General features: G+C 52.0%; 1 protein-coding gene across 1 annotated transcript in view; it reads left to right on the top strand.

The window, feature by feature from the left end:
- The window catches only part of XKR6 (XK related 6), a 260,267-nt gene that overhangs the window by 214,861 nt on the left and 20,354 nt on the right, over positions 1-25,052 (top strand). The gene's annotated exons all lie outside the window — the stretch shown is intronic.

The following is a 25,052-nucleotide window of genomic DNA, read 5'->3' as shown; positions in this document are numbered from 1 at the left end:
GGCCCACAGGGCTCTTGCACCAACCCGAATTCTACAGTCACTGATATTTGGGAGTGGGGTATAGCAAGAGATGGAGAAATGCTGATATTTATTGAATCTTTTTTCCTGTGCTGCTCGATGGCTCACATATTCCTCACAACCCACCTCTGAGACAGGAACAGTGTCACCTGCCCTGGGGACATGAAAACCATGGCTTCAGAGAGGTCCCATCACTTACCCAATGGCACATGGCTGTGAGCGTGGATTTGCACCCAGGACTGACCCCAAAGTTGTCATTCAGCTTGCTTCATTCATCCACTCAATAAATGCTTATTACAGACCTACTTTGCACCAGACACTGTTACAGGGGCTGGGGATCCACACTGAGCAAAACTCCCTGCCCTCGTGACATGATCATTCTAGTGAGGCAATAAACAGCTATCTAATTAAACAGTGTAGAATGGCAGAGATGGTAAAAATGGCTTGGAGAAAAATAAAGCAGGAAGGGAAGGAGGAACATTCCCAGGGGAAGGTTTGCTCTTTTAAATGGAGTGATCAGGAAAGGCCTCGCTGGCAAACAGAGCCATGTGTTTCTGGGGAAAGAGCATTGCAGCTAGAAGGACCACTAATGCAAAGGTCCTGAGGCAGGAGAAACAGGTCTGATCCAGCGAACATCCACCTGTGCAGCTTGAGCCCAGTGAGGGAGGGGGAGAGGGAAGAAAGGTCAGGGAGGAAGCAGGGGGCTTTTGTCAAGACTGTGGCTAGGCTGGGACTCTGAGCAAGCTGGTGGCCACTGGAGGGGCTGAGCAGAGAAGCAGCAATGGCTGTACTGGGTGTTCAGCCTAGTAACGTTGGGGCTCAAGGTAATTAGTTGCAGGGGGACCAGTGAGCCTGCTCAGGCTCAAAGGACAGTCACTACTTGGCAATTCAGACAGGGGCCAAAACTGAGGTCCTGTCTAGCTTTGAAAACAGATGAACCAAAATGTCATCCTGAAAATGGAGCAGAGGAGACAAGAGATGTTGAGCCAAATCCCCTTTCCAACCAAATTCCAAAGATACAAAGCATAACAATTAAACAAAAATGCACCTGCACCTTCTAGAGAGAATTCACCCTGGTTACAGCTCTAGAAGGGGACAATCAAGTCCTTCTACCTGTCAGAGCACCTGAGGATGTCCCTCTCAGATTCACAGCGACGGGGCTCCAAGCCCCGCTGCCACAAACTGGGCCGAGGTATCCGGGGCTGCAGAAAAACAGGGCGAGTCTATCACCCCAAGCTGGTTGCAGAACTGAGTTGTATTATGTGATTTAATAACCTCTCCATTGTATGATAATATTATGCTTCGGAAAAAGCATTTAAGCCTATTTAGGGTTTGCATTTTCTTCCCTCTTAAAAACGATTGAAAGTAAGTCCCCTTGCATTCTCAAGAGGTGCCCTCCCTCCCCACTCCCGCACCCCTGACAGAGACGTGATTAGGCCAAGACTTCTTTCATTGTACTTCAAAGGGCAGCTTGCAGTAAGATCAGCATTTTGAAGGAGAAGGTGCTTAATGCTCTCCCCCTGCATAAAAGGTATAGCTTTTACTCTAGAAATGGTGGAGTATAATTAGACATGCCTTTGTGTCTGGTGAGTACCAAAATGCTTCCATATTATTGGCAATAAAATAAGAACGATTCCTGTGGCCCTTGGCATGGTGAAAGGTCAGGCCACAGTCACCGGCCTTCCTTCTTTCTCGGGACATCCCAGCACAGCGGGTCACTCCTTCCCGGCAGAACAGGGGAATGGTGGGGAAATGAAGTGACCGCAGCCTCACAAAGAAAAAGGAAAAGGGGACAAACTAGAGTGTGCATTTCTGGTTTTCCGGCCCACTGGGCTACGGTTGCCTCCCTCTCAGACCCACTGTGCAGTTGGCTGATGGCACAACCAAGCCATGTACGTCCTCCATCTGGGTAGGTCCCCACGAATGTGCTTCTGGCCCAAGGAACAGCTCTCTTGGATTCCTTCATTCATTCACTCAGCAGATATTGCTGTGTCTTACTCTGTGTCAGACTGGTGTCTGGATGCTGGCTTCTGAGTCCCGTTCCCGGTTCTAGTTTCTCCCACCAGCTCATCACCTGTCAGCCAGGAAGTCACACAGCTCTCTGTCCAAAAGCCATTCTGTGTCATTGGCTTCTCTCCAACTCACTACACCCACCTTCATTCAAGCCACCACCCTCTCCTGCCAATTGGCTACCCCAAGGCCTCCCAACTTCCTGCTTGTTGGGACACAAAGGCCAGAGTGATCTTAATTGGTAAATTGGATCTTGTGCTTTGTAAATTGGATCTTGTGCTTTGCTGTTTAAATCTTATCAGAGGCTTCCCTTTGTACTTAAAAAACAAACAAACAAACAAGCAAACAAACTTCTCAGGTGAGCTCATCAGCTCACCTCTGCTTTCCTCCTTGATCTTATGAAAGATGTATGTCATTAGCTGTCCCATGTCCACCTGTCTCTTCCATTCCCAGGACCCAGGTCCTCTCCCTGCCCACTGGCCCCAATGCTCTTACCCTAGATCTCTGAGTGGCTGGCTGTTTGTCATTCAGTTCTCAGAACAGCTGTCAGGCCAATCTGGCCATGCTCCTGACCACTCCCTGTCACATGGCCCTAGTTTTGTTTTCTTTATGGCACTGACTGTTTGCCTACCTTTCTTTCTTGTCCACCACTAAAATGGCAGCTGTCTCCCAAACTCCTAGAACAGTTCCTGCCCCGTGATAGGCCCTTTGGTAATATTTACTGAAGGAGTGAATGGATGAGGAAATGAGGGAGTGAGAGAATGAGTGAACATTCAGGCTTTGGGACCTTGAGGTGGCTGGCTTTGGTGTCAGACCCGAGGTTCCAGGTCTCTGTGACCTTGGATAGATCCTGTTACGTCTCTGAGCCTCTGTTTTCTTATCTGTAAATTGAGAACAGCCCTCCCTGGCTGGACTGTGTTGGGGATCAAATGAGACAACTGTGCCTAAGTGGCAGACGGTCTGACCCAGAGTGGAAATGTGATGAGTTTTCATTTTTTCTCCCTCTCGTGGGGACGTGGGACGGGATTATTCCCCGATCAAAGGAACAGCCTCAGCTGGCACTCGACTCCGGTCTCCCCTGCCGTGGGGGAACTCATGCAGTTTTTCCCCAGGCTGGGGGCTGTCAAGGATAATGCCTCTAACACCACCTAATATTCATGGGTCAGTGAGCTGGAGGGTTTCCTTGACATCTGGAGGAGACTGTACCTGAACCCACCTGCTCTACCTGAACCCACCTCCTATAGCTGGCCTCTCCTGCTGTTTCTGAACCCACCTGCCTAGGAGAAACCTCTGTGCATTCCTGATCAGGAGGCATTCTGGACCAGGGTCAGGTTGAAGACAGGGCCAAGGCTAGGGTGAGGCAGGCCAGGTGTCAGGGCACCAGTGTTAAGAAGGTCCTCACTTTTCAGGGTTGTACAAAAGCAGAGTTGCATGTGAAAGTGACAGCCACCTCAAATTCCGTGCCCTCTGTGCCTCATGGCCTCACCCTAGGCCTTTCCCTGATGGCAAAAGCTCATGTTTGGAAAGAATACTGAGAATTACCTACCACCCATTCTCAGATTTCTTCCCAGAGCATTTCTGCCTTAGAAACCCAGAGGAAAAGGGCCAAAGGAGTATTCAGACCCATATATAGTTGATTCGTCTGTCTTTTCTGATACTGGGTGTTATGAACCCAAAGTTTTTGTCCCCCCAAATGCATATGTTGAAGCCCTACCTCTTAATATGACAGTGTTTGGAGATGGGGCCTTTAGGAGGTAATTAGGTTTAAATGAAGTCATGTAGAAGAGACCCCATGATGGGATTATGCCCTTATTAAAAAGAGGAAGAGACCAGAGCTCTCTCCTCCATGTCAGGGCACTGCAAGAAGGGCCCTCACCAAGAACCGAGGTTACCAGCACCTTGATCCTGTACTATCCAGCCTCCAGAACCGCGAGAAGTAGATGTCTGTTGTCTACGCTGCCCTGTCCATGGTATTGTTACAGCCGCCGGGCTAAGACACTGGGCTTGGGCAGGGCCCCCACCCCCACCCCGTGATGGCTACCCATTGCTCCTATCGCCCTCCCCCACCGTCTGGGGCCACAGAGAAAGGGTGTAGTCCTTTCTGTGTGGCCACAGGGGGAACCAGTTCCAGTTCCTCTCTTATTTCTATGGTTTCCACACTCACCACAGAACAGGGAAAAGGAGAGGTCCCAGAGGAACCTTCCACCATCCTGGAGGGCAGGGATGATGATTCACATGAACCATCATCATCATCTCCATGTGAGCCCACGCCTGGAGAGCCAGAGTGTAAACAGGCACGCAGAGTGACCCAGGAGAGGTGGCTAGAACTGGGCATCAGTGCCCTACTGCTGGCAGTGGGAGCCCTGAGGAGGTGTGTCCTCCAGGCTCCAGGTGGGTTGGGCCACATTCCCAGGCTTCCTGTTTTCCTGTTCAAGTTTAGCCAGTGCATTTCATTTGCACAAAAGGAGGGGTCCACTCCCCAAAGCAGTGATGCTCTCAGGCCTCGCTGCCCCGCCCTCAGGGCTTTATAACTGCAGTGATAATTATCATCCACACCTTTGCTCTGCCTGTTTCCTCTCTCAGAGGCCCTCAGACTCTGTGCTACGTCCTTGGTTGAGCTCATCGTTCCCCCATAGGGTAGATAGAGAAGGAGTGAGTCACTCTATCGCAGACGAGGACTCACAGGTGCACCTAGTCACCGCCCCCACAGCTAGGGACCCAGGCCTGCTGGCATAGGTGATGGCCACAGACCTTTCTTCCCACAGCTTCTATGACTTCAACCCTGTCAGAAGCAAGCATGCACCTTCCCAGGTGACAAAAGCCTCCTAAACTGCCTGCCTTGCCAGAGGGTCTCCAGATCTCAGGATGACCCCTGCCCAGAATAGCTCTACCTGGGTCCTCCTGGGAGAATGGTATCACCCACCGGGCAGCTCGTTGTCACTTTTGATTTAACCAAATGAAGCACAGTGAAAACCAATATGAACGTCTTAATCACATAATTACATTAGTGCCGGCTCCAAAGAGTCAGCAGGCTCTCTGAGTCCCAGGGTTCAGTCCTCTGTTTCCCAGGCTTCTCACAGATGGCACATATAGAACATTCCTTTTCCAGATGACTTGCCTTGGTTATCATCCAGGCGGAGAAGTCGGCTTCATGGAAGGGCTCTGCAGAGTCCGCTTGGAGACTATTTTGAGACTCAGGGATTAGATAAACAGCCGTAAGAGCCATTTGATCTTCTAACCTGACACAAATGAGGGAAACTGAGGCCCAGAGAGGGTGAGTGACTTACCTAAGGTCACACAGCACACAACTAGACCAACGCACTTTCCAAATCACTATGTGTTTCCTCTTTTTGTTTCAGTTTAGTAGATTTAGAAAAAGTCAATATTTAATTACAAAGCTATACTTTGCTAGTTTTTTTTTTAACAGTTTAAAAATTCAGTTTTAAAACAGAATAATAATATTGGGAGTCATTCTGACCTTAGGTATACTGGTTGGCTCTTAATTTGGTTTAGTTCAAGTTCCTGGACTAAAATTAACTAACTCTGACCTGCCTGGATTTCCCCAGTCCCCGGCTGGGCAGGGATGGAAAGGGCAGGAGGGAAGCAGAGGCTGCCCTGGAACAGGATGAAGATCTCCGTTGGCATCAGGGACGAACGGGAACACACTGTACAGAGTGAGATTGGGCATCGGAGCCGGGAATCAGTGGCTCTTGGCAGGTGAAGTCTCCATCTGTCCTGTAGTCCCCTCTCATTTTTCCTTCCTGCCGGTGGCTGTGCATCAGTATCCCAGGGTCTTGCCTGTCTGTCTCCTGAGAGGTGGCCAGACATTAACTCTTACTGCCCCAGGCACTGGGGTCCTGTCACTGCCAAGGAGAGTGACCTGGGCTGAGGGCATGCCCTGGATCTCGGGTCTTCTTGAAGCTCCCTGCAGGCAGATGCCATCTCTGTGGCCCCCAGGGAGTAGAAGGACCTGCAACATGCAAACGGGTCCTTCCTCCCTTCCGATGAGGATGCAGATATGAGAGAGGCCTCGTCTGTGTTTGAGAAGCAGGAGGCAGTTTAATCCCAAATTCTGGTCCAGTGTCTCTTTCTGCCCACTAGCCACTGGAGTAGAGGGGAGAGCAGGAGTTACAGAGGGCGCAGCCAGCCACTTCGCTGTGATTACTGGCTAGGTCCCCTCTGAAGTCGCTGGCCCGAACCTCCCCTTTCTTTGGCACCTGCTGAGTTTGGAGAGCCCCACTCACGGCTACTCCCGATTCCCTGGGGCTGGGAACCTTCGGGCCTCTCAGCAACCGGGGTAGGAAGAGCTGTCTTCCCAGTGGTGTCCACGTATCATCACATCATCTTGTCATCGTGCCTTGAGTGTCCCTCACTGCTGACAGTCGGCCAAGCTCTCAGGTCAGGATGTGGACCCTTCAGCCTCTCTCACTTCTGGGTGAGCTCTCTGCCCCCCCCCCTCTTCAGCGTGCAGAAAGGGGCTTGGTGTCTGCTCTGCAGGATGGGCGGAGCTAGCGTCCAGGGGCCGAGAAGACCAGGGCCCAGGGCGGGGCTAGGCCCGGGAGAGCCACCTGCGCCACCCATGCCCTCCACTTGCTTGCGTCTGAGGCCCGGCATAAAGAGAAATGAAGCCACGCGAACGCGCCATGGGAGAAGCAAAGCATCCAGCGCGCTGTCCGTGGAGGAAGGTGCTGCGAGTTGACTCTCCTGGCCCGGCCCCAGGCAAATCGTGAGAGTAACAAAGTGGCCCCGCTCTCTTTTCTACGCCTTTCCCACCTGCAGCATCTGGCTGCAAAAGAGGACCCACGAGGGAAGAGAGAAGATGGCAGGAAAAACCCAGGCCAGCAGGGGCCAGGAGACCTGGGGACAAATCACCACCAGGCACGTCTTTCCTGGCCTCAGTTTCCTTTGCCTGTAAAGGAAGGGGTTGGATTCCTGCCCAGTCTAATTCCAACTTTCTGCAGCTCTCGCAAAGCCAGCTCTCATTTGGCTTAAATCAAAGGAATGGCTGTCTGACAGCAGGAAGCGGGTCAGAACTCAAGCCCTTGGATTCAGAATCCGTCTGCCCACACTGCTCCTACCCAGCTCCTGTCACATGGCCACAAAGCCTGGCGCCTGTGCAGCAACCATTTCCTGGGTCAATCAATGGAGATCTCTTTCTCCGTGGATAGTCCTAGGACTCAGTTTTCAAGGACTTCCATAACAAAGTAGCGGGACCACCATGGTTGTGGAGGGTGGTTCTGGAGACTCCAGCATGACTAGCCTGGACGGCTGTGCGTGACCTCGATGCTGTGAATGTCTCAGTGGCTGACATTCCACAAGCCAGGCCCTCCCAGCCTTGTGTCCTCTGCAAAGGGGTCCAATGGTACCCACCTCATCTGCATAATGGCTGCAAAGGAAACACCCAGGAAAGCTCAGTGAGTCATGTACATTGGTTGTTCTGTCTGGTTGGGAGAAAGGTATGTCTTTTTGGTCCAAGAAGGGGTTTTGTGGCTGGTCAGATGGACTTTTCGCTACAGAAAGGTGACCTGTGAGAGAGCAAGGCAAGGTCAGTCTCTCCCACAGAAGAAAGAATAGCGGAGTCCACGTTGCAGTGGGATCTCACTGTGTTGTTCAAAATGCCAGCTGCCAGAAGCCATCAGCCCTTTGATTTTAAGCATTAATCTTCCGCAGAAGGAGGAATACTACCTTAAGCCACTGTCATCTTAGTATGAAGTAGCTTGATCAGTTTTTCTCCTCTATGACAGGAGGGTTTGAGGAGTATTAAGTCCTGAAAGTACAGGATGAGGGAGGGACCCGGAGTGGAGAGATAGGCTCCTGGCTGGCCCATGGGCCCCTGCAGGGGTGGGAGGAGCCTTACTAGCTGTGTCAGAGAGAAAGACCACCCAGATCAACTGGGTGACTTTTCCAGTGTTTCTCTGGGACAGCCCACACTCTCATGCATCCAATGATTTAATCACCGGTCATTCATTCATTCACAGAACTTAACTGAACACCTGCCTTGAACCCGGCCCTGTGTGGACAAGTCTTTGTTCTAGAAACTCATAATCTTATGAAGGTGGCCAAAGGAAAAACAAAACACAAAATTGTGACCACATTATAGTGTGCTGACTGCCCAGTGACAGGTGCTAGTGCAAAAGGGGACAGAGGAAGGGCACCACCCTCTCCCCGTGAGAGCAGAGATAGGGGAGGAGTGAGAGTGAATGTTTGGGCTGACATGATGTTTGGACTGGGTCTTGAGTAATGAGGAGTAAGTTTTTGGCAGAGTGTGAACAAAAGGAACTAGGAAAGGTTTGACTTAGGATGTTTTGAGAGGGAGTGTTGGGATGGCCTGGAGGGAGGTGGCTTATGAGACAGCAGCCCCACTTCTTCTCCAGGACCCTGAATTTGCAGAGATGCAGGTGCCCCAGCTTTGACCTTGCTGGCCTGGTGGGCCTATCATTCACAGACAAATGTGGCTTCTGCTCCAGACCCTGCCCACTGCGGCTCTCTGCAGGGGCAACAGGGTCTGGGAGGTCTCATTCATTGCTGGGGATGTCTAAACAGTGTTAATCCAATGAAAGTTGCTGATAGCTGGTGGAGACCAGAACCCAAATTGGGAAGCCTGCAGAGATGACCCAGCCACCCCCTTCAACCACCACCAGCCAAGGCCTGCTGTGTGCCTGTCACCATTTGGGCTGGTTGCTGCAGGGTTACGACGATGGGAAACTGGACCACTGTACTCAGTTGGGAGCTCACAGTTGGTGAGGAAGAGAGATGAACCCCAGGGATGCCATTGGATAGAAAGTGATGGATGCAATAAGGTGGGAACAATAGCCCCACACTGTCCTGATCCCTGGGGAGTGAGTTTAGGTACCTTTCCTTATGAGGACAACCATGGATCTGTGTAACGCCTGGCCCAGCATCATAGTCCCCATCCAGTCACCCAGGGCCCAAAGGAATCACTGCAGGGCCACCATGTCCCTCCCAGCATGTTGGCAAGGCACCATCATATTGAAGCGGACATGCAGGGCTGTGTAGAAGGAGGGCGTGGCCAGTGCGGGCAGAGAACAGGATCTGTAGACCTGCATCTCATCTGCCCGTCAATGAGCCTCTGACAAGTTTCTCTGTGCCCTGGTTCCTTCCCTGTAAAAGGGGAGACCCAGAATAGCTTACTCCCATGATCTTGGCATCTTTATGGGTGACTCAGGTTCAACTCTCATCTCTGCTGCCTACCCCGTGTGTGACCTTAGGCAAATTACTTGACTTCCTTGTGCCTCAGTTTCTTCATCTGTAAAATGGAACTATAATAGAACTGATCACAGGTCATGTTAGATGAGTTAGTACACATGACATGTAGATTGTATCAGGATAGATCTGCAGAGAGAGGCAATCTTGAAAAAGAATAACAAAGCTAGAGACCTCACACTTCAGGTTGCTCATGTGAGGGATGGCACAAAGCACTCGCCTGCCAGGGCACCTGGGAAGGTTAAATAAGATGGCACATGGGAAACTCCTAGCAAACTGCCTGCCTCATAGAAAATGTTCAACGATTGCTCACACTGTCCTGAAGGGGGATAGTGTGGCCAGCGAGCAGAAGGTTCAGTGCTCGCCCACTGTATTATATGCTCCAGGCCTCTTCAGTTCTGAAGAATGTGCTGAGGCATGAATTAATGAATTATTAAGCATACTCTGTTGAGCGGGGGACAAGGCTTTCTGATACTGTTACATGTCTTAGACCAAGACCGCTGTATAGATATATTGCTTTCTTCACGTGCTCCTGTAGGAAGTTGAAAGAGAATCCAGAAGAGACCCTTGTCCCCATGTTATGGATGAAATGGAAGAGGCTTGAAATGTTGATGTGATCCTGGCCATCTTGGGGCTGCTGCTGGCCCAGGGCGGGTGGGCTCTGCTCTAACGGGTTCCTAGGAGAGTGCTTGCTGCCTCCTGGCCTCGGGATCACCTGGGAGATGAGGTGTCTGTGAGCCTGGGCTTGGCCTGGGAGGTGCCTGGTCCCTAGAGGAGTTTGGGAGCTGAGAGCAGAGAGCCCCCTATACTCACTAGCCAGGCTGTGACCCCCTTCAGTAGGAAGTGGAATCCCACCCTCCCCTGCTCAGAAGCTGTTCCTCCCTCTCAACTTTGACCTCCTGTAGCCCCAGCCACCCCTTCTTCCATCCATCCTGCCATTCATGTGTCATTTATCCACTGATTCACTCATTTCCAGGCTGGCGATAATGGAACGGTGGCGCCAACCCAGCTCCTGACCTCAGAAAGCTTCTAGTCTTGGCGCCATGAGTTACTTTTTATTAAAAATAGCCAGGAGAGGGCCACGTTGGAGGGGCCGTGGGCTCAGCCTTGTGCATCTTGAGTCAAGGCAGCTTGGCTTATGGCTGCAGAACTGTTCTCCTGGCTGAGAGAATGCTCAGACTTCACCTCGTCCTGGGGCCTCTTACACTTTGAGGGACAGCATAGTCCACAGGCTCTGGTCCTTTCCTCTGCATCTTTGGGTGACTAATGCCCAGTTGCCTCAGTTTACTCATCTGTAAAGTGGAGGTAACATAGATGTCCTCTGTTCAGTAACACTGTTCCCTTTAGAGCAGGTGTGTCACATCGATAGTGCACTTGCCCGTCTCCCTGCTAGATGTGAGCTCCTTTAGGTGAGGGGCAGCGTAGAGCTCCATGCCTGGTGCCTGGGAGCCCTCACTGCCCTCCTTCAGGTCACTGTTCTATGACCAGATGCTCCTCCCTGCTACAAGAGCAAGAGATCAGAGCCCTGGGGAGGACACTGGCCCTCGGGTGGCTCCCAGTGTCCAGCCGGCACTTGGTACTGCCATGTGGCCCCAGCTTTCTGCTCCGATTGTATGGAAGACTCAAGATCACGTAGTCAGAACTTTAAAAAGGTGGTGAAGAGAAAGAAGTCAGTGTATCTGAAGAAGTTCTGAGGAAGAGTGCAGAAACAGGCAAAGCGGACTGTAAAGTCGGTGTATTGTTGCTTATTCTCAATGCCCCATCTGGTGTGGGCAGTGCTGCTGCCTGAGCACAGGTGACTGGCTGGAATGGCCCCAGAAAGGCCTGACCTGGCAGGTGGTCTGACCCCAAGGCCAGACGCCACTTCGCACCCCCACCCCAGGTCACCAAGGTGGGTGGGCCCTTCACCTGCAGCGCACCCACGTAACAGTTACAGAGTTCACATAGCTGCCCCCTAGGGTTGGAGATTTGGGAGGAATTAAGAAATTACCCTTCAGCTCCTTACTTTATGGATTGGGGGCTAAGGTCAGACAAGAGGGGCAAGGAGTCCCAGACCCTCCAGACAGTCTCCTGTTGAGGTGGCCCTGGAACACAGGGTCCCTGACTCCCTGCCCAGGGCTCTTCCTGCGCTCCCTGTGCCCCCCATGGAGAGCGAGGTGCTGTCCAGGAGAGAGCAGCACAGTGTGAGGCTCTGACACTGGAGCCCTGGCCAGGGCATAGGGGAGAGCCCCAGACCTGTCCTTACTGCTCTCTCTGGTGTCTGACTCTGGGGGCCTCCCTGGGAGGCTGGACTGCCCCCAAAGCTGGGCATTGCATCACCTGGCAGTGTGCTCTAAGACGTGGAAACGTCACTGGCCTCCTGGGTGGGGCAATGCAAACTTGACTAAATGCCACTTTCTATTTCTAGCTTGTTTCTCTGGGAGCCCCTAGGAAACAGTGTACATGACACGTCGGGCAGGGGCCGGGATATAGCAGAGGGCTTAGGTGAGCAGAGGCTGCACCCCTGGGGGACCCTGAGCCTCTCCCTGCAGGGCAGGTAGGTGGGAGTGCTCTGGGAGAGATGGCTCAGGCTCTACAGGGTGACCACTGATCTGGAGGGCTCTCGGGGTAGCGGACCAGGCCTGCAGGGTCAATGTGGTGCCAGGGCCTGAAGGCTCATCTGGTCTCATTTGCTCATTTCAATAAGGAGAAAATGTGGGTGGAAGAATGTTCCCAAGGCCACACAGCCAGGACATGGTGGCAGCAGGACAGCCTTGAGGTCAGGGTCAAACCTATCACATGGATTCCTCAGTTCTTTCCTCCCTCAGCACCGGTACTGTTCACTGCTGGGTTACTGGAAGGCGGGTTTTGGACCCTAGATACCAAAACCTAAATACTGAATGCATGCGGCATTGATCTGGTGGCTTCATCTGCCATGGGGACCAACAGAGTCACAGGACCCAGAGACAGTGTGATTCAGAGGAAGGGTGGCAGGGAGTAGCTGTTTCCTGTGCCTGCTGCTGTGCCTGGCACACAGTAGGAGCTCAGCCATGGCTGCTGAATGTGTGAATACAGTTGGGAGGGGCTGGATGGCTGCCATGGGTCACTCATGATCGTCTGAAAGGGACAAGTTTAGGGAAAATGAAAAGACTAGATGGCCCACAGGGAGAATAAATCACTAGGCTAACCCACCCCCAAGAGATATCATGTATAAGCCAATAATAAAAGCAAACAACCCCCTGAGCATTTCAGATTCATTCATTCACCAGAGATCCACTCAGGGCTAGAAAGGGGACATTGGAGGGTCTCAGCCACACCCTGCACCTGTGGCTCGTGACAAAGTCACAGGTGTGTCCTCCTGCCAAGTGCCCAGGGATCCTTTGCCCCTGCACTGGGTGGGCTCAAGTTTATCAAGATCCAAAGCCCATGGCAAAGTGAAGCAGCTTTACTTTGGGTCAGCGGTCCCCTCTCAAAGTTGTGAGTTACTGTGAACACACATAACGTTTCCTTCACTGAGGCAGAGCCCATCTTCCCTTGTTCTGCTCAGCAGGCTGTGCGCACGGCTGCCTCGAATCCTAGGACACCTGTTCACCGGGATGCAGGCAGAACAACATTGTCCGGGTTCGCTAGAGGTTTGCAGCTCTAATGTGGGGGACAGCAAAGTGGCCCCTTCCTGTTGTGGGTGTGGCAGTGGCACTGACCCCTAGCAGAAAAGCATAAAGTGGCAGCAGGGCTGGGCTGGCTCGCCTAGCTGGAAAGACCTTGTGCTGACTGGAAGGGGAACTGCATAGTCACTTACTCATTCAGGGCTGAGGACTTGGGCTGAGCTCCAGAGTGATGTTAGAGGTGGAAGGAGGGAGGTAAGGAGCAGGGAAGGGTCCCCATGAGCTACTCTGGGCTCCACCTCCCGGGGCCCTCTGTGGAGAGTGGGCGCTGACCCTGAGCCTGGAGAAGAGGAAGGCTTTCCCCACACTTGCCCTGGGAGCTTGGAATATACATGCATGAACTTCTGGAGTGCAAGGATCTTATTAACAAGCTGCCCAATTTGTTTATTCATTTATGAGACAAATACTGAATGCCTACCACGTGCCCGGCAGTGTGCCATGCACCAGGGCTGCAAAGGTAAACCACCACCCAGATACTGGCTCTCCATCCCTCTGGGAGCATATACTGGGGGAGAAAAAGTATTTCTTCCAAGAATAGGTTTGCCAATGTGCTTTTATTTATTTATTTATTTTTATTTTTATTTTTTGGAGAGAGAGACAGGAAGAGAGATGAGAAGCATCAACTTGTGTTGTGGCACTTTAGTTGTTCACTGATTGCTTCTCATATGTGCTTTGACCAGGTCGCTCAAGCCAGTGACCTTGGGCTTCCAGCCAGTGACCTTTGGGCTCAAGCCAACGACCATGGGGCCATGTCTATGATCCCACCCTCAAGCTGGTGAACCTGTCCTCAATCCAATTAGCCCACGCTCAAGCCATTGACCTTGGCGTTTCAAACCTGGGACTTTAGCGTCCCTGGTCAACACTATCCACTGTGCAAGCACCAGTCAGACAGTGTGTTGATCCTTTTAGTCATATTTCTGAGTCTTAAAGCAAGGGCAGTAGCCTGGGCCCCACTATGCTGGTAGGGACACTTGGCAGAGGCAGATGGCATGCTTTCCACCCACCTTATGTTCTTCTGAGTCCTGGGATCTTGAGGGATGCTTTGGCCACCCTGCCACCACGACCCTACATCCAGGAACTACTGGGTGACACCCACTGCAGCCATCTCCCTTCCCGGCAGCTTATCTGGTGCTTTCCCTTGCTGTTTCCCCTGGGCCCCTGCAAAGAAATGCCATTTCATGCCTGCTTTCTCAGATGTGTGCCCTGAGCCTGCCACCACTGCTCAGCTGATGGCAGGGATGCTGGAGAGGAACTAAAAATAGCTCTGATTTGAAGCACTGCTCTCAGGGCTGAGCGTGCAGCGGCCCCGCCCCTCCACCTTTCCTCCATGCTAAAGGCATCTCTGCTGGAGATGGGGGGGGGGGCAGGGAGAAGAAGGCCTTCCAGTGCCATCCAGGCGGTGGAAAGTTCTAGAGTCCATGCTCACACTCAGAGCCCAGGGCTCTGTTGGTACACAGTTCCTGCAATGCCAAGCTTGGGAGCCCCTCGAGCCACCCAGACCTTGTATTCAGGTGCTGTAAGGGAGTCCACAGGCGGGACTTGCGTGTGGACACACAGGTGTACACAGCAGCCACGTCAGCATTTGGTGCCCATGCTGAGTTGCTGAGGCTGAGAGGGCCACCAGCAGGTCCAGCCCATTATTCCGAGCTGTGAGCATCAGCCAGTGCTGATAGACTCGCTCTTCTCTGTTTAGACTGTCCAGAGATGGACAGAAACCTGTCCTGTTGTAGGTTATCCTGTCGTGCTGGTTGGTAAGTTCTCTCTTCTGTCCAACCCCAATCTTTCCTGCTTTAGTTGTGCTCCTGTCCCCATTCTGCTTGTCCACCTGGGGCGACATGGATTTCATCTATTTGAAGCTAGGGTTGCAGACATCCCTTTGTCACATGAGACCAAGGGATAAATTTGCTGTAGCACCTTCGATTGGATGTCTACCATGGCGGGCCAGGGCCACCAGGTGTACAGCTGCCCCTCCTGGGGATTAAACTATAGTGGAGAGGCCTCTCTATCCGTCTGTGACTCCAGTATTCATGGGCTGCCAGGGAGCCATGACAGTGGATGGGAGAGCCTCTGGGGTGGATAACACAGCCAAACAAATAGAGGCTCAATTTGCTGATCTGTAAAATGGGGGTAGTAGATGTGCACAGGTGCTGAGTAGAATAGGGGGAAGATGGGGTCTGCCTAAATGAGTGAGAACATCAGTGGCTGTTCAAAGTGCCTCCCAACCTTGAGAGAGGACCCACTGACCCTAGGTAGGTGATAGGCTTGTTGGAAGGAGTAGGTGAGGTAGGGAGAGAGAGGGAATGAAGGAAAGGTAGCAAACAGGAGAACACCGCATAGGGAGTTAGCACCCTCTCTGGAATTCAGCTCCCGAGTGAATCGCAATAGCTATGCACTTGGGTGTTCTCTTGCTTCAGTTTCTTCATCTGTAGACAATCATAAGATTTTTGAATTAAATGATTTAATACACGTAGAGTGTTTAAATTGTGTCCGCACGTAGGAAGACACAATGGCGCCATAAATGGGCGCCATTACTCTATCAGGGAGCCAGCATGATGGGAAGACAGGGAAGGAAATAATTTGACCGGGGCAGGGAGTGAGCACATGGAAGAGAGCTGGGCCCTGCTCCTACCTGCATGCCGTTTGCTCTGGGCCCAGGTAGCAATGCCATGGCTGTTCCCTGGGTCCTGGAGCAAGAGTGAGCAGCAGGACAGAGCCAAGTCCTTCCAGCTCTTCCAGACCTCAGGGGCATCAGCCCCGACCTGTTGGCAGGCAGTGGAGATGGAATAAGCAGAGACAACCAGAAGACACAGGCCAGGAATGCCTGGGAATGGAGAGCTATCAGGTGTGGCCGGGGAGCGGCCGGGGAAGAGAGGAGTGGGGAACGCAGGAGACTGACTATGTGGAGCCAGTGGGGCACCACCCAGGTTACAAGGAAACCGTTAGCTGCAGTTTCCTCACCTGGAAAGTGGGAATGGTATTGATACCAACCGGGCAGAGGCTTGCCGCAGTCCTCTGATCCCGTCTGAGACAAGCCGGGTGCCGATTCCCCTGAGATCTGCGAATGGCCGGGCAGAGCTGGAAGGACTTGGCTCTGTCCTGCTGCTCACTCCTGCTCCGGGGCCCTGGGGAACAGCCCCGGGGCTCCTGCCTGAGCACAGGGCCAACGGCACGCAGGTGGGAGCACAGCCGTCTTGTCACAGCAGCCTCAGTGCTCCCCAGTCAGCGCCTCCCTGGACGGTCCCTGGTGACCCAGCTAAGCAATTCTGAGAACCCTGAACACCTCCCGCCTTTGGGCCACTTACTTCTACAGTCATTGCATGGCCACCTGGCCCTAGACCTTTAAAGCCCTGAGATGTGGTCAGAAATGGAAAGGACAAGGGAGGAGACTCTGCCACCCCCAGAAGGAGTGAGTGAGCAGACCAGAATGCAGGTCTCACGATGTCGCAGCGGCTTCCAGCACTTTGACTGAACCACACAAGCCAGGTTCCCAGACAGACCAGGTGCAGGCGGAGGGAGGCAGGTCACCGGAGAGCGGTGCCCAGGGCCCTTCACAAGTTCAGATGCCAGTGAGCTCTTTGGTGCTTTGGCAACAGCTGGCCCAGCTCCGTCATTAACTCTGGGGGCAGCATGTCATCAGATCTGGAAACCCCCAGTCTGACCAGTAATTGCCACGTACCTGTTCTCTGTGAGGTGGGCCACCGCCTCAGAGAGCCCACTGCCTTGGGTGGGTTTGGTTCTCCTCTGTGTCCCTGTGTCTGCTCTGATGACAGTGCACAGATGGGAGCAGGCAGCCTGGGGCCAGGAGGGGAGATGTGGGCGGGGGACCTCCCCCTCCGTAATCCAGGATTGGCTGTGACACAGGGGTGTGACCGTGTGCCTCCAGGTGCCTGTATGGTGAGAGCTTGGACATGCATATGGTCACTTGTACATGTGAATCCCTGGGCTGTGTAGGACACAGGTGTTGCCATGGGGGTGTATGAACTTCGTGTATAGTTAGCACGTACACACCAGGGATGTATAGTTGCATGGGTGTCTATGTGTGTTTTTTGTGTGGAGTGTGTTCCTGCAGTGGTGTGTGTGAGTGTGATTGTGTGTGTGCATGTGTGTGAGAGAGACAGAGCGCCCCACCCCTTCCCTGGATAAGAGTCAAAGTGCCTCGAGGTGGCCCTGGAGGCATGGCTGGTCATAGTGAGACCAGCAAAAGTATAAAGGCATTATCTTAAAGCAGCAAAGAGCCCTTCAGGTGAGTAACGGTATTGTTAGTGTGAGAGGAGACCTCTGCCTTGGCTTTGAGGTCAGCTTTCCTGCTCTTTCCAGAAGGAGCCGAGAGTCCGAGTGCAGCCCCAGCTACGGCCACCCCGCAGGCCTGACTGCTGTCAGCGGAGCAGCCGGGCTCCGCCCCAGCGCCACAGCCCTGGGTGGTCGTCCATGGGGAGGGCAGGGGCTGTGCTCTGTGCTTTTGTTCCAGCTTGGCCACTAGGGCAGCATCTGCAGATGACCATGAGGAGGGCAAGTCCGAGCTCCTGTGCGGAACCCGGCCGCCCCCCTCCCCACGCCTGCTCTGCACTGTGGGGTGCAGGTGAAACTCAGGGTCTGCCATGGCCTACGCCCAGCAGATTCCTAGCGGCCTCCTGGGGTTGTATCTGCACGGGGCTCTGGTGGGACAGCCGATCCCAGCGCTGCCCGCTGGCCCGCCCCAGGAGACTGGCACACAGGAGGAAGGAGGGCCGGGCTGTTAACTAGCGTCCAGCTGGGGTGCAGTTGCAGTGCCGGCCAGGCCTGCTCGTGCCTCCTGCTCCTCCTTTCCTTCCCGGGGAAGCTGGAAGGACCGTGGCCAGGTCGGGGTCTCGGACACCCTCTGGGATGGCCACAAATCCCTGGCTGGGACAGAAGAGCTCACAGACATGGGTTCCAGAAGAAGCCACTTACTTGGTGAGTGGTGAGAACTAGAGATTGTGGAGACCACCCTTCCTGTGTTGGCTGCCCAAGAAGACAGTGAGATCTCTGGCGCCAACCCCAGCGGTGCCCTCCCCCACTAGCTGGTTTGGCCCAAGGGGACCTCTGGGCCAGCGCAGTGGGGCCAGCTGTGCCTTAACCCTGTGGCTTCTACCCAGTCCTTCCCTCGAGGCGCAGGGCAGCCTGCGGTGGGGCCGCGCCCAAGCCACTCCTCACCTCCCACCCTGGGCATCCTCAGCAGTCTGCCCAGTGGCTGCTCCTCAGGGCCAGGCCCACGGGGACTCTGACCAGGGAAGGAGCAGGGCAGGGTGTGAGTTGAGAAGTCCTGTCCTCTCCCCTCTGCTCAGGCTCTTCCTGCCTCCCCTCCTGCTGAGTGGGCTCTTCTCAGAGTTCAGAATGTACTCTGGAGACAAGTCCTTGGTCAGATATGTGATTCGCACCTATTTTCTCCCAGTCTGTAGCTTGGTCTTTTCATTCTCTTAACAATGTTTTATTTACAGGGCAAAACTTTTTTTATTTTGGTGGAAGCCTGTTCATCAATTTTTTTTCTTTTATGGATCTTGCTTTTGCTTTCCCATTTCGGAACTCTTAGCCTAATGCAGGGTCACAAAGATTTTCTCCTGTGTTTTCTCTTAAAAGTTTTCTAATGCTACATTTTAATCTATGGTACATTTTAAGTGACTCATTGCCTATGAATGAACTAATTGTTCCCACATCATCTGTTGAAAAGACATCTTTTTTTCCATTGACCTATCTTTGCACTTTGTCAAGATTCAGTGGACCGTATATGCGTGGGTCTGTTTCTAGACTCTATGTCCTATTCCATCAACTCGTTTCTCTGTCTTTGCCAAGACCACCCTGTCTTAATGAATGTAGCTTTGTAGTATGTTCTAAAATCAGATAGCATGACTTCTTTACATTTATTCCTTTTTTTTTAAATTGTTTGTGCTGTTCTAGTTTCTTTTGTCTTTCCATATACACTTCAGAATATGCTTGTCTATATCTGCAAAAAAAAAAAATCCTGCTGGGGTCTTTATTAAAATTGTATTAAATTCATAGATGAACTCGGGAACAATGATCATTATATTGTCACTATATTGAGCCTTTCCATCCATGAACATGGCATGTGTCTCTACCATTTAGGTTTTCTTTTCTTTCTTTTATTAGCATTTTGTAGCTTTAAAGTATAAATCCTGCATGTTTTATTAGAGTTATTTCTGAGCATTTGGGGGGGGGAAGCTATATTAAATGTTATATATTTTTTAATGTTAACTTCCAATTTTTCATTGGTAGTCTCTTGAAATGTGTTTAATTTTTATATGTTGACCTTGTATCATGAGACTGCTAAATTTACTAGCTGGTTCTGTAAACATTTTTGTATATTCCTTGGAATTTTCTATTTAGACAGTCATGCCAGTTACAAATAGGGACAGTAAGTACTTCTTTCTTAGCAATTTCTATCTACTTTCCTTTTCTTGGCTGTTGCATTGGCTGGAACTTCTAGTATGATGTTGAATAAGAGTGGTGAGAATAGAAATCATTGCTTTGTTCCTGATCTTAAGAGAAAAGATATCAGTCTTTTATTATGAGTTATGATATTAACTGTAGGTTTTTGTTGATGCCCTTCCTGTATATCAGGTTAAGAAAGTTCCCTTTTATTTCTAGTTTGCTGAGAGGTTTTTAAAATCATGAATGGATATTGAATTCTGTCAAATGAATACTTTCTGCATCAATTAATGTAATGTATGATTTTTCTTATTAATATCATTGGTTACATTGAATATCGAGCCCACCTTCCAGTTCTAAGATAAACCCTAATTGGCTACACTGTATCACTCTTCCTATATCTCAGTTGGACTGGATTTGTTAATATGTTGTTGAAGATTTTTACATCTGTGTTCATGAGGGATATTGTCTGTAGTTTTATTCTCTTATTATGGTATTTTTCTGGCGGTGCTCCCAGAGTAATGCCAGCCTCATAAAAAGAAGAGAGAGATGTTCTTTTCCCCCTTGCATTTTTCTGCAAAATTGTGTACAGAATTGGTGCTGTTTCTACTTCAAGTGTTCGATAGGTGTTACTATTTTTCCTAGAGAAGATTCTCTAAGCTTCAGGCCCCGCAACCTGGACTGTTTGAGGCTTCGAGACTGGGTAGTTCTCTACAGTCAGAGGTTTCTGAGAGTGTTATAAGCAGCAACAGGGGGCTGTAGGCCCACAGAAGCAAAGCTGTTCAGCCTCCTGCCCCTTGCAGAAATCCTTATTTCTCAGCCCAGCCGGTGTCAAGCCGAGCTCTAGCTAATTCCCAAGGGGGCAACTTAGTTTGGGCAAGACCTTCTCTGATTTTTCTGAACTATGATTGGCTGTGTGACTCTGGGGAAATCACTCCGTCTCTCTGAGCCTCAGATGAGCCAATGGGAGAAAGGAGATGGCAAACCCGCCTCTCTCAAAGTGGCGTAAAAAGGCAGGCTTGCGCAGAGAACTAGAGAGTTCTGAGGCAGGGTTAAAGGGCTTGAAGCACTGATTTACAAAGTGAGGGGAGGAGATGAACTAGGAGTCAGCAGGGTGGGCTGAAGGGAAGACTGGTGGGAAGGATGTGGGGGGTGAGTGCGGCAGGACTAGCAGGCAGCTGTGACTTCCGGCCTCCCCAGCATGCCCATGGGCATGTCATTTGAGGGCCCCACAACCCTCCAAGGGGGGCATGGTTGCATACATTACATCCGTTCAACATATTCCTGGGGTCCTACTGTGGGCCAGGCATCTGACACATGAGGAAACTGGGGCTCAGAGAGGTTAGATGTTCCCCGAGGTAATGCAGCCAGTGGCAGAACTAGGAAAGAGCCCAGGCATTTGGGGGGAAATTGTGCTTATACCCTGTACTAAATCCAGAGGAAAAGAGGACCGGTCTACTACCTCTGAGAGACATGTGGGAAGGAGTTAAGATCCCTGGCCCCGAAGCCAGACTGCTGGGCTTGAAGCTCCACTCAATCCCTTGATTAACTGGATGAATTGAAGCACATTTTTTAACCTCTGTGTTCCAATTGCCCTCATAAAATGAGGGTCGCATTGCATCTATCAGGTTGTTGTGAGGACTGAACAAGTTAATAAGTACAAAATGCTCAGAGCAGTGCCACACAACTTCAGGCACAATTTTTGTAAACATGCTAGGCCATGCTATAGGCTCTGCAGAGTCGCTCACTTAAGGAAGGCTGAAGTTAAAACACATTGGCAGCTCAGCAGTAGAGTGTCGCCCGGCGTGTGGAAGTCTCGGGTTCAATTCCCTGTCACGGCACACAGAAGAAGCGCCCATCTGCTTCTCCACCCTTCCCCCCTCTCCTTCCTCTCTGTCTCTCTCTTCCCCTCCCGCAGCCAAGGCTCCATTGGAGCAAAGTTGGCCCCGGTGCTGAGACTCCTTGGCCTCTGCCTCAGGCGCTAGAATGGCTCTGGCCGCAATGGAGCAATGCCTCAGATGGACCGAGCATCACCCCCTAGTGGGCGTGCCGGGTGGATCCCGGCCGGGCGCATGCGGGAGTCTAACTGCCTCCCCGCTTCTAACTTTGGAAATATACCAAAAAAAACCACCCCAAAACAAAAACAAACAAATAAAAAAACTAAAAACATTGGCAGAAGCTTAGAGAGCCTCACCCCACCCCCACAAGATGGGTGAATGGCACACGCCCAGCTTCGGAAGTTACTTGCCCAAGGTCGTGCAGACCCCAGACCAGCTTTCCTGAGTCCTCGCCCTGTGATGACCTGCTGCCTCTCTGCTTTGAGACCCATGCATTCCATGATGCGATGCTCTTAAGAGAGGGACGGTGTGACAGGCCGAGACGCAAGATGTGGAAACAAATCTCAGAGGAGAGGTGGGTGTCTCTCCTCCTGGACCACTTTCCTGGGGAGGTGAGCTTTCTGGAACCTGCCAGGGAAGGGGAGAAATGAGGGTGTGGAGGAGCAGCGGGCCCACCTCGTGTCTCCTGCAGATGCTGTACCTTCCTCTAAGGACTCAGCGCATTGGAGCCTGCCACCCGGTACACCCCGACACTGTCACAAAGGAGGGTGCTGGGCCTTGCAAGGCCGCTTGCTGGGGATGAGATCACTGCCTGGAGCAGCCTTCGTGGCTTAGGGTCTGGCGCCACCTTGTGGCCATGGGCCAACATGTCTTTTCACAGAAGCTAGTGGTTTAGATAGGCAGCTGGCTGGGTGTCCCAGAGGTCACTTAGACCCACTCTGGATTTTACACATACCCCTCAGTTGTCTGTTGGGGGACTCAAGGACTTAAGAAGAGAAGATGAGTTTTCAGGAGCTGGAGGGGCAAAATAGATAGGAGGCACTTGATTGGACTCCAGGGTGGGAGGCTGTGGGAGCTGGTGTTCTAAGAATCAAGATTTCTGAATTTGGTTTCAGACTTGATCAGTACAGGGGGACGGGGACAGGAGAAGTTCTGGGTTTGCCTACTCCACCCTTGTTTATTCCCATACTCTGGGATGTTCGCACAGAGGAAATTTGTTTCTCTGGTAAGCATTGTAGTTAAATCAGCATGTTCTGGGCTCATTGACTTCCATTGCTCTGGATATTATGGGCAGAAGAGCTCGTGGCTTGGGGAAGGTGCTTGTGGGCCTCGGGGTAGGTAAAGTGCTCTTTTGCCCTGGCAGGGAAGATCTGGGTGAAACTGAGTGTTGGTGTTACTTGGCCTGGAATCTGCATGTCTAAACTCGACTGCTACATAATCACCCCTCCACCTTGGTCCACCTTGTGCGACCAGGAGAGGCAGAGCCCATGGTCTGAGAGTACCCCTGGGAGAGTATAGATTTGTCTGTGGCCCATGGCCTTTTGTGTTATAAGTACCTGTGTCGGTAGAGCTGAGTGCTGGATCATGAAAACCACATCTGATCTGTAAGCCCGCTGGCATCGAGGCTCTGCTGGGCACATGGATGCTGTTGCAGAACTTCTGGACTCACCGCCCTGTCTCTGCGCCTCAGCCAATACACCTCGTCTCCCACTGCTCTGCCTCCGAAGCCACCATCAGATCTGCTCAACCTGACCCTTCCCTCCACCCTCAATTCGGACAGTCTGACCCCCCCTCCCCCTCCCAAACTCCTTGAGACGGATCTCCTTATAATGCACCCCGCCAGGTTTATCGTTTGAATCCTCCCTTCCACGTGGCCTGCCCCTTCAGGCCCCACGTTGTGACACTGCTTACTTCTCCTTTCTCACTTCCTCTTTCCTTCCCACCTCTCTCTGTCTCCTTCTGTGTCCCTCTCCATCTCCCTCTCTTTGTCTCTGTCTCTCTTTTTATCTCTGTCTCTCAGTGACCCTGTGGCTTTACAGGTCAGGCATTGCAACCTCCCTGCACTTTTCTGAGCGTCTGACCCCTTGATTTGAGGAGCTTACAGACTGAGGCCAAGAGAAAGGCCATGACTCACGGGAAGTGCCACAGATAATAAGTGCCAGAACCTGGAACAGACCCAGAATTCGCTGCTTCATTTCACTTCCAAGCCTCAGTTTCCGTGTGTTAAATGATGATAACCAGCCTGCCCCACAGGCCTGGCAGGGACCCCGGGGTGATGGGCCCAGAAGGCCTGCCCCATCTCCCTCCCTCCCTGCCAGGGTCCCCACTGAAATGTCTTCTTCCCCTCTGCCTGCGCCTCACCTTCCTGCCTTCAGCTTCCAGCAGAAATGTCTCTCCGCTCACTCCTGAGAGTGTATCTGTAACAAAATAAGGTGCCTGTCCCCGCTGCCCTGAATGGTGAGCCTTTCAGAGATGCAGCACCCAGAGGCTCTTAGGAATCTGGAGAGCCAGCCACAGTCTCACTCATCAGGTGTCAGATGGACGTGTGTTGTCACCAGCATGTCAGTTTTAGGTCACAGGCGATGGTTCAGAGGGTTGTTCTGTGTCCCAACGCACACCTAGGAGACCCTGGAGCACCCGATCTCCTGTGGGGGTCCAGTCCCCGATTAGTGTTTGGAAGTGGAAGGAACATCACTTCACAGTTTTAAGTTATTTTAGGAACATATGCTTTTGCATCTTTGCTTCTAAAGCATACATTTCTGTAAAGTCAGTGCAAAGTTCCTGGGCAGTGCCCGTCTCCCGTGCTCCCCGGGGTATTCAGAGCGGCTTTATGACCCTTCTCACAGGTTTAGCTGCAAACGTGAACAGGGGCTACCTTCGCCGTACTGTGACAGTTGTCCCGTTAGGGTTCCTCAGTCCTGAAGAGCAGGTGTCTTCCTTCTGTATCCATGGGCACTGGGGACATGGCGTGAGCAACAGACAGGCTTGTGTGCTGCAAGGGAGACAGAAACGACATGAAAAACAGAGGACGGTTAGTGGGAGGGGAGACTGGGGGACAGGCGGGGTTCCATGAGCCAAGGGAGGAGGTGGGGATTTAATTCTAAGCATTTTGGGGAGCCATGGGATGGTTGAAAGGGGGGTGATGTGATTGCATTTTTTATTTTCAAAGAGCACCTTGGCTGCCGTGTAAAGAGTGGGTGGTTCTGGGGCCAGAGTTGGTACTGAGAGACCAGTGAGGAGGCTTCTGTTTCGATTCAGGCAAGAGGGGTATGGTGGGGACCAGACTGGCGGTGGTGGTGGACAGAGACGAGGGACCACTCACCTGCTCCGATGGGCACCGGGCAATGCTGGAAGGCAGTGGGAGTGACGCAGGGTGTCCACCATGCCCTCAGCGTCTGCGATCAGGCTTGGCATTGCAGCAGGCACAGTGGTTACATTCCCTGGGATGGTCAGAGACTCGCGTGTGGATCTCTCCTCTTGGTCATGGTACCTGGTTTATGGTTCATGTTCTGGATCCTAATTGGGCCACAGAACCATACTTTCTGAAACTGCCTTTCCCCTGGTGCTGCCAGCTAGCTCGTCTGGGCCTGGCCCAGCCTCAGAGATTACTGGCCAACTTGGACAGTACCTTGAATCTTCCCCGAGACTGTGGCTTGGAGACAGCTCCCGAAAGTTCCGGTAAACGTGAGGCATAGAGTTTTCTTGCTGGACTCAGGATGCATGCCCACCACTCTCATTTTCTCCCTCATCTCCCCCCTACCCCCACCCACCTGATTCTGTAATGCTGTGATTCTTTTCCCCACATTGAAGATAGTAATAAGGACATGGAGTTGGAGTAATTAGTCCAAGGTCCCATTAGCAAATGACAAAGTTGGGATTTGAACCCAGAACCCATGTCCTCCACCTGAACCCACTC

Source organism: Saccopteryx bilineata, chromosome 1 (assembly GCF_036850765.1).
Source record: "Saccopteryx bilineata isolate mSacBil1 chromosome 1, mSacBil1_pri_phased_curated, whole genome shotgun sequence".
NCBI lineage: Eukaryota > Metazoa > Chordata > Mammalia > Chiroptera > Emballonuridae > Saccopteryx > Saccopteryx bilineata.
Note: the sequence above shows the minus strand (reverse complement) of the source record. Positions and strands in the feature narration are given on the sequence as shown.